The sequence below is a fragment of the Littorina saxatilis genome, linkage group LG1, assembly GCF_037325665.1.
Source record: "Littorina saxatilis isolate snail1 linkage group LG1, US_GU_Lsax_2.0, whole genome shotgun sequence".
NCBI classification, from domain to species: domain Eukaryota; kingdom Metazoa; phylum Mollusca; class Gastropoda; order Littorinimorpha; family Littorinidae; genus Littorina; species Littorina saxatilis.
Window position 1 is genome coordinate 40,624,222 of NC_090245.1, and position 6,634 is coordinate 40,630,855.

Genomic DNA, 6,634 nt, shown 5'->3' on the forward strand with positions numbered 1-6,634 from the left:
ATCTGATAATTAACACAGCATATTACTGAAATCAGCAAATCATTCTGTTACAATCAACCACGAGATCAAAAAACAAAACAAAAACAAACACAACAAAACGAAACAAAATCATACTTGAAGTTCACAAAGGACACAGAGCGAGTCAGTAACATACAAGGCCATACCTTGTTATTAGATATTTTGTGCTCCCAAGAAAGAAAGAAAAAAGAAAAAAGTCCAAGAGGACAAGAAGGCAGGAAAGAGAGAAAAAAGAAGAATAAAAAGCGAGCTCTATTTCCTGGCTAGAAGCGGCACAAAACACGTACACCAATCAACATCAATCAGAGCGAGCGTCACTGCTGCCGCACGAGAGGAGGAAACACGGACACGCTGACACGAAAATAAGAAAGAAATAAAAAGAAAAGAAGAGAGAGAGAGAGAGAGAGAGAGAGTGGAAAACACACGCAAAAAAGCCCACCAAAATCCAAAACACCTTCCTCCCTAGATTTGACCCGAATTTCTCTTCTTTCTCTTATTTTTTTTTCTCCTAGCGCGTGCTGTGACAGTCTCAGTCGCACAGCGCACGTGCGAATCTCGCGCTGACAAAGGCGGCCTGGAGTGGAAAGGACTGGAAAAAAGGACAGCTATTGGTTTTCGTCACTCCGCCACGCAAACCCTTGCAGCTTTGCAGCTGATACGACCCGAGTTGACGTGCTGGGGGAAGGGAGAAGTAGAGGGAGGGGGAGGGGGAGTGGGAGGGTCTGATAAATGTTTAGGATTGAGAACGGTGATTATGTCATAAATCTATTCTTTGATAATCGCTGACGTCAAATTAAGTTGTAAATTCGAGACGGGGTAATGGCGACTGTAAATCTGAAATATGATAATCGGACCATAAATATGTAAAAACGCCTGATGGCAGTGAAAGCGTACCATAAATCAACAAGACACAGTGCACCCAACTTTTTTTTTTAAGTGTCGGGGGGGGGGGGGGGGGCTTATGGAGGAAGGGGACTGGTGGGAAAGAGGGGAGGTGTAGAGGGGCCGTGCCGCAGCGGGCAGTGTTTAGTGAATGAGTTGTGTGACAGCACGGTCAGGCAACTGACGGGATGGCCCAAGCTGCCAGTAATCATACACAGCGGAACCCTTACACTACAGCTTTAAGACTTTCCACCAAAGACCCCTAGATGGCCCAAGCTGCCAGTATTCACATCGGTGAGTGTAGTGGAACCCTCCGATTTAAGGATTAACGAGTTTCCTCGGTTTAGACCCCTCGATTACCCACCACCTCCCCCTCCTACCTTCCAAAAGCCTGATCTCTCCAATTTTCTGTTATTACATCTGTGGAAATTGCCTTCATTTAAAGACTCCCTCGCTTGAAAGCAAATTTTCCCAGACCAGTAATTAATGGTCTAAAAAGAGATTCCACGGAATACCAAAAAGCGAGAAGGTACGTTTGCACACAAAGGCATAAGTGTCTCCAAACTTACCACGAAAAGTCTCTGTACGAATAGACTCAAGGGATGCCATAAACAAGTCGGGGTGGATCCATTCTAAGGTTACGGCTGCAGCGTCAGCACGGTCTTCGTGTTACTGGTCATCAGATCGACAACAGGGGGAAGGGAGAAGAATGAGAGACAGCTGAGAAAAGGATAGTTGATGAGAAAATGTTGGGGGGGGGGGGGGGGGGGATAAGGGCACAGGGGGGACATCCACAACCCGTCACCTCCACATCTGATTTATCGTTTCCGACATCAGTCCTCTGTCCCTGATCGGCCCATGAAGTTCGAAACCCGCCCCCACCCCCAACACCGCCCACTCCCGTCTTTTAAACTTTTCCCCCTTCCCTCCATCCCATTTCGTCCTCTTCTGCCTTCCTCGATCTGTTTGAAATAAATCTCTCTAACTCAAACAGATCATCCATTCTTCGGCTGTCGTCCTCTTTTCTACGGTTCGGCTTCTTTTTTTTCTCAAGCCTGGGCCTTAAATTTCTTTATTCTCGGATTCTTAAAGTCTCTATTGCCCAACTCGTGTTACTCCATACCCAGTCGCGATTTTGTCCCTGTTTTGCGCAGGTAAATATATGATCCTTGCAATGACATAATATAATTATGTCCATATCTGTGTCTTCTAAACTGTGACATTTCTACCATTTTCTACCATGATGCCTGCCTGCCTCGTGAATGAAATAAGCTACACACCAAATTTCAGCTCAATCGACCCAGAAACACCATACATCTGACAGGAGGACAGACAGACAAACAAACACATAGTGAAACATATAAACCCCCATTTAAAGGGGGTGTCACAATGGCTCATGCTCATTGACCATTCTGTCTTAGACCATGCAGAGCTGAGGGTTTCATTATCAAACATTATCATCGTATCTAAGATTCAAATTGGAGTGGCCGGAATTTTGGGGAGGGGGCGCGAGGGGCACGATTTACCCCTCTACTCTCCACACACAGACGGTCTGTCTTGATGTCTTGCTCCATGTCCAAGTAAAGCCCATGTCCGCAATAGATCAGGGTGAGAGTGTGTGACTCGCAGTCTGCACGACTTGTTCAAAGCGGTTAACGTATTGCTACGGCTGACCTTTATCTGCGTTGTCATTCGCTAACGGTGTCCGACATTTCATGTGGGTGGGTGCAGAGAGAGAGAGAGAGAGAGAGAGAGAGAGGGAGAGAGAGAGGGAAAGAGACAGATAGACAGACAGGGAGACAAACAGACAGACTGAGTCCCTTTCGAGAATCTATTCTTCTTCTTCTTCTTCAGCGTTCCAGAATTTGCTGGTGACGTGTGAGCTCGTTTGCCCATTTGGGTTCCCCACACTATTCTCTGAGAGCATAGTCAGCTTCACTCCGCTTTCGTTGAGTAGAATCTATTCAAAGACCCCATAACAAAGGAAAGACGGACAGCTTGACGGACAAAGCTAATTACACAAAACAGACAAATCCAACAGCAGCAAATTTTATTTCATTTTTTTAAATGCTGCCATTCACTGTCTTACGCAGCAGTGGAAATCCCTGACAAAGACAGGGGCCCCCTAACCCCTTGTTGGGCCTATTGATCGAATGACCGTTTGCCTGTCGGCTGGCACTTTTTGGCGCAGTTTAACAGGCTGACAGCCCCCCTTTCGACCTGACAATTGAAACAAGTGGGGGGACTTCATTCTTAACATGTCACCATGACAACACACACTTTTTCCTGGAGGTTGAGAGGTGACTGCAGTTGAGCCGTAGAGGTGTGGGTTGTGGTGGAGGGGGAGAGACAATTATTAAGTTGCTGGGTACGACAACCTCCCCACTCCTATTCTATTTGCTGTTTTCATCACAGCCACCGCCACCACCGCAATCATCTTCATCCTTATCATCATCCTCATCATCCTCTTCATCGTTATCATCTATCTTATTCTCTATGTTTTGGGTTAAACCAAGAATGTAGCTATATTCTTTCTGTTGCTTGCTGCTCCTCCTAATCCTCCAAAGCTCATGTGGAACAGGCAAGTGCAACAAGTAGTTTACACCGAATCCATTCACATACGAAAGGTAACGAAATATTCTCAAAGCCTCTCATTAATTGGGCGAAGTCTACTTCACGAAGCTAGCTGCATGTAGCTTTGACAATGAATTGTCGGGGGTAAAAACTTCGCGAAGCCGACTTCGGGCTGAATTAAGGACACCCTTGACAATGCTTTCCGATGACGTCTGCTGCCCCAAGACTCAAGGGTCCTTTTACATGCATGCGAATATAAACATATCGAGGTAGGTAAATAAAGTATGCTTTCTTTCATACACTTCATAGCTTGGTGAAATGTGCAAAGCTGAAAGTGAGATTAAACAAAAAGATGCGTCTACCTAAACACTTGTCATATAAGCAATGTCCTCGTCAAAGGACTCATTGCAAACGCTCTCTTTTACACAGTTCTTTTCGCAGCCTACTCTAGTGAAAAGTGTAAAACTGAAACGAAGACAACTAAGATGAGTATTCCGAAACAATTGACATATGCGAATGAAGGCTTTAGGGAAAAAAAAAGAGGAAAATAAATGCACGGTTCTTTCTTGTGACCTTCTTTCTCCGTTCTCGCAACTTTGATTTATGAGAAAATTGTGTTTCTCGACTGATAAGTCGCAGCAACTGTTAAAGCCTGCGCAGGTTGATTTAAAGCCTGCAGATTATTATACACGGCCCATAAATCAGCCCGAGGAACAGAAACAATAACTCTCAATTCAGTTTTTAGAAATGCTAATCTGATTTTCAACCTTCTCTGCAAGTCTCGCGTTGACAGAGGCATGTTTCTCGCAGTCGCCGGATAACGGATGGGTTTAACAGTCTTGGTTGAACTTCCTTCTTAGCTTGACTCAAACTTTAATTAATGGCTGGAATAACGCATGCAAATCAGATCACGTGACTCAATCGAAAGTCTTGTTTTGTGAGGATCTGCTTACATTGGTACCGCTGCACCATCCTCCATTTACCGTTTTGATGCAAATGCGCATAGTTTTGTATTCACTTCCAAAGTTACGATTTCTCCTGACTGATCTTAATCAGCTAGAGCTAGTTAGAGCTAGCTTCTAATAATTTCAATGAGGTTATTTCACTACTCAAATGATATAGTATAAACAACTGTACTGAAGTGAGCACTTTGACATTGTTCAAAAACGACTAACCCCTTGTTACAGTTCCGAGTACATAGCATACGTCTAATCGAAATCTTATCCAATCCCTTCTATCTCTTTCTCTACATTCTACACCAGTTCAGACCCCCCCCCCCTCCTTCTCTCTCTTTATTCTTTTAAACGTCAGCATAATTATCTCCCCCTCCCAAGCCTCTCTCTCTCTCTCTCTAGCTGATGAAGATCAGTCAGGAGAATATTTGTTCAGCTGGTCCTGCTTTAATGATAGATGGTGAAATAGTGGAAAAAGTCGACTATCACAAACTGCTGGGTGTTAATATCGATAACAACTTGTCTTGGTCAACCCACATAGAGCAACTTAGTAAAGTGGTGTCAAAGAAAGTGTATCTCTTATCTAGAATTAAACACTTCCTGAACTGCCACACCAGAAAGTTATTCTTCATTGCTCATATTCAATCTGTTATTGATTACGCATCCACTCTATGGGACTCACCAAGTGAAAAATCCTTAAAACCACTTAGCAGATTACATAAAAGAGCGCTAAAAGTAGTATTACTAAAGCACACTACCCTCACAGAGTTAGACTACATACATTTAGGGATCTTACCTCTAAAGTCAAGACTGCTTTTTAACAAAGGAATCTTTATGCATAAAATTATATCCGAAACTCTACCCCAAACCATTTGTTCAAAGTTCTCTTTGAAGAATTCACACCACCTTATGAAATTTAACACTCCTCTTCCTAGGATAGACTTATTTAAGTCTAGTCTAGTTTATTCAGGTGGCCGTCTCTGGAACGCTCTTCCGAATGCCTTACGGGAAGCTACCAGCACAGATTCTTTCAAAAACAAATATATATCCCATTTAATAAAAATAGTATATTCTTGATTGTTATGTCCTTTGGGACAGAGTCACTCACTTTTGATTTATAGTTTTGTTCACGAAATTATGATGTTCTGCATACTATCGGCATTGTCTTGCAGAGTTGAAGTACTATTGCATAGTATTCTGACTCTAATTGGCTTGCAAATTTGTGCTTTGCATCTTGTCATGAACATTTATAAACTACAATGTTTCATATAATGCACTTAAGTACATAAACTTATACTGTTTTACTAATTATGTAAGTATGTAGTAGTAGTTATTATAGTAGATTTAGTCCCTCTTTAGGGCGAGGGCCAGATGCAAAAAAGTATACCAATGCTTATTCTGTTACCCTCGTAAAATAAAGAATTGTCATTGTCATTGTCTCTCTCTCTCTCTCTCTCTCTCTCTCTCTCTCTCTCTCTCTCTCTCTCTCTCTCTCTCTCTCTCTCTCTCTCTCTCCTTGTCTCCGCAATTTCTGATCATGCCAGAGACATACAGCTAAGTGAGTTCACCTCAGTTCACCCCACCCTCTATTCGCAGCCTTCTTGGTTTCAGTCGAACCCCGAGCAGTCAGTCATTCCCTTTTCACTGACTGGCAAAAACACAATGACAGACTACGTACAGAAACCGATAAGGAGAAAAGAGAGAAGCTGCCACCCATCAGTAGCACACAAAAAAAGTTTCTCCGAGTGTTCGTCGAGCGAGAGACAAGCACGCAAAGACATCCCAAACATGATAAACGGCCGCCCAGATCTCGTTTTATGCGACTTTTCACTTCGATTTGGATTCGGGGAAAGAAGAAAATGTCACGCCAGGCAATACAGATAGGCGAGAATCCAAAACCGTAATCAGGGGCTTGTATTTCCAGGCCGATCCATCATCTTTCGTTTCAGATTCGTTTCAGGCATTCATCAAAACTCTAACCTCCAACGGGCATCCATCAAAAAGCAAACATCCAATAAGCATGACACTGAGGTCTTTCCTCCTTCGCCTCGGAGAGTCCGAATTAACCGTTTTCTTTCCTTTTTCCTTTCATTTTTAAAAGGATTTTGCAACGACGTCGTAGGAATTAACGGCAGGGACGTTTGAAATGAATCACTGCGGACATTATGAAGCAAAGAGTGATAACAGGGCAGTGTAACCTAAATCAT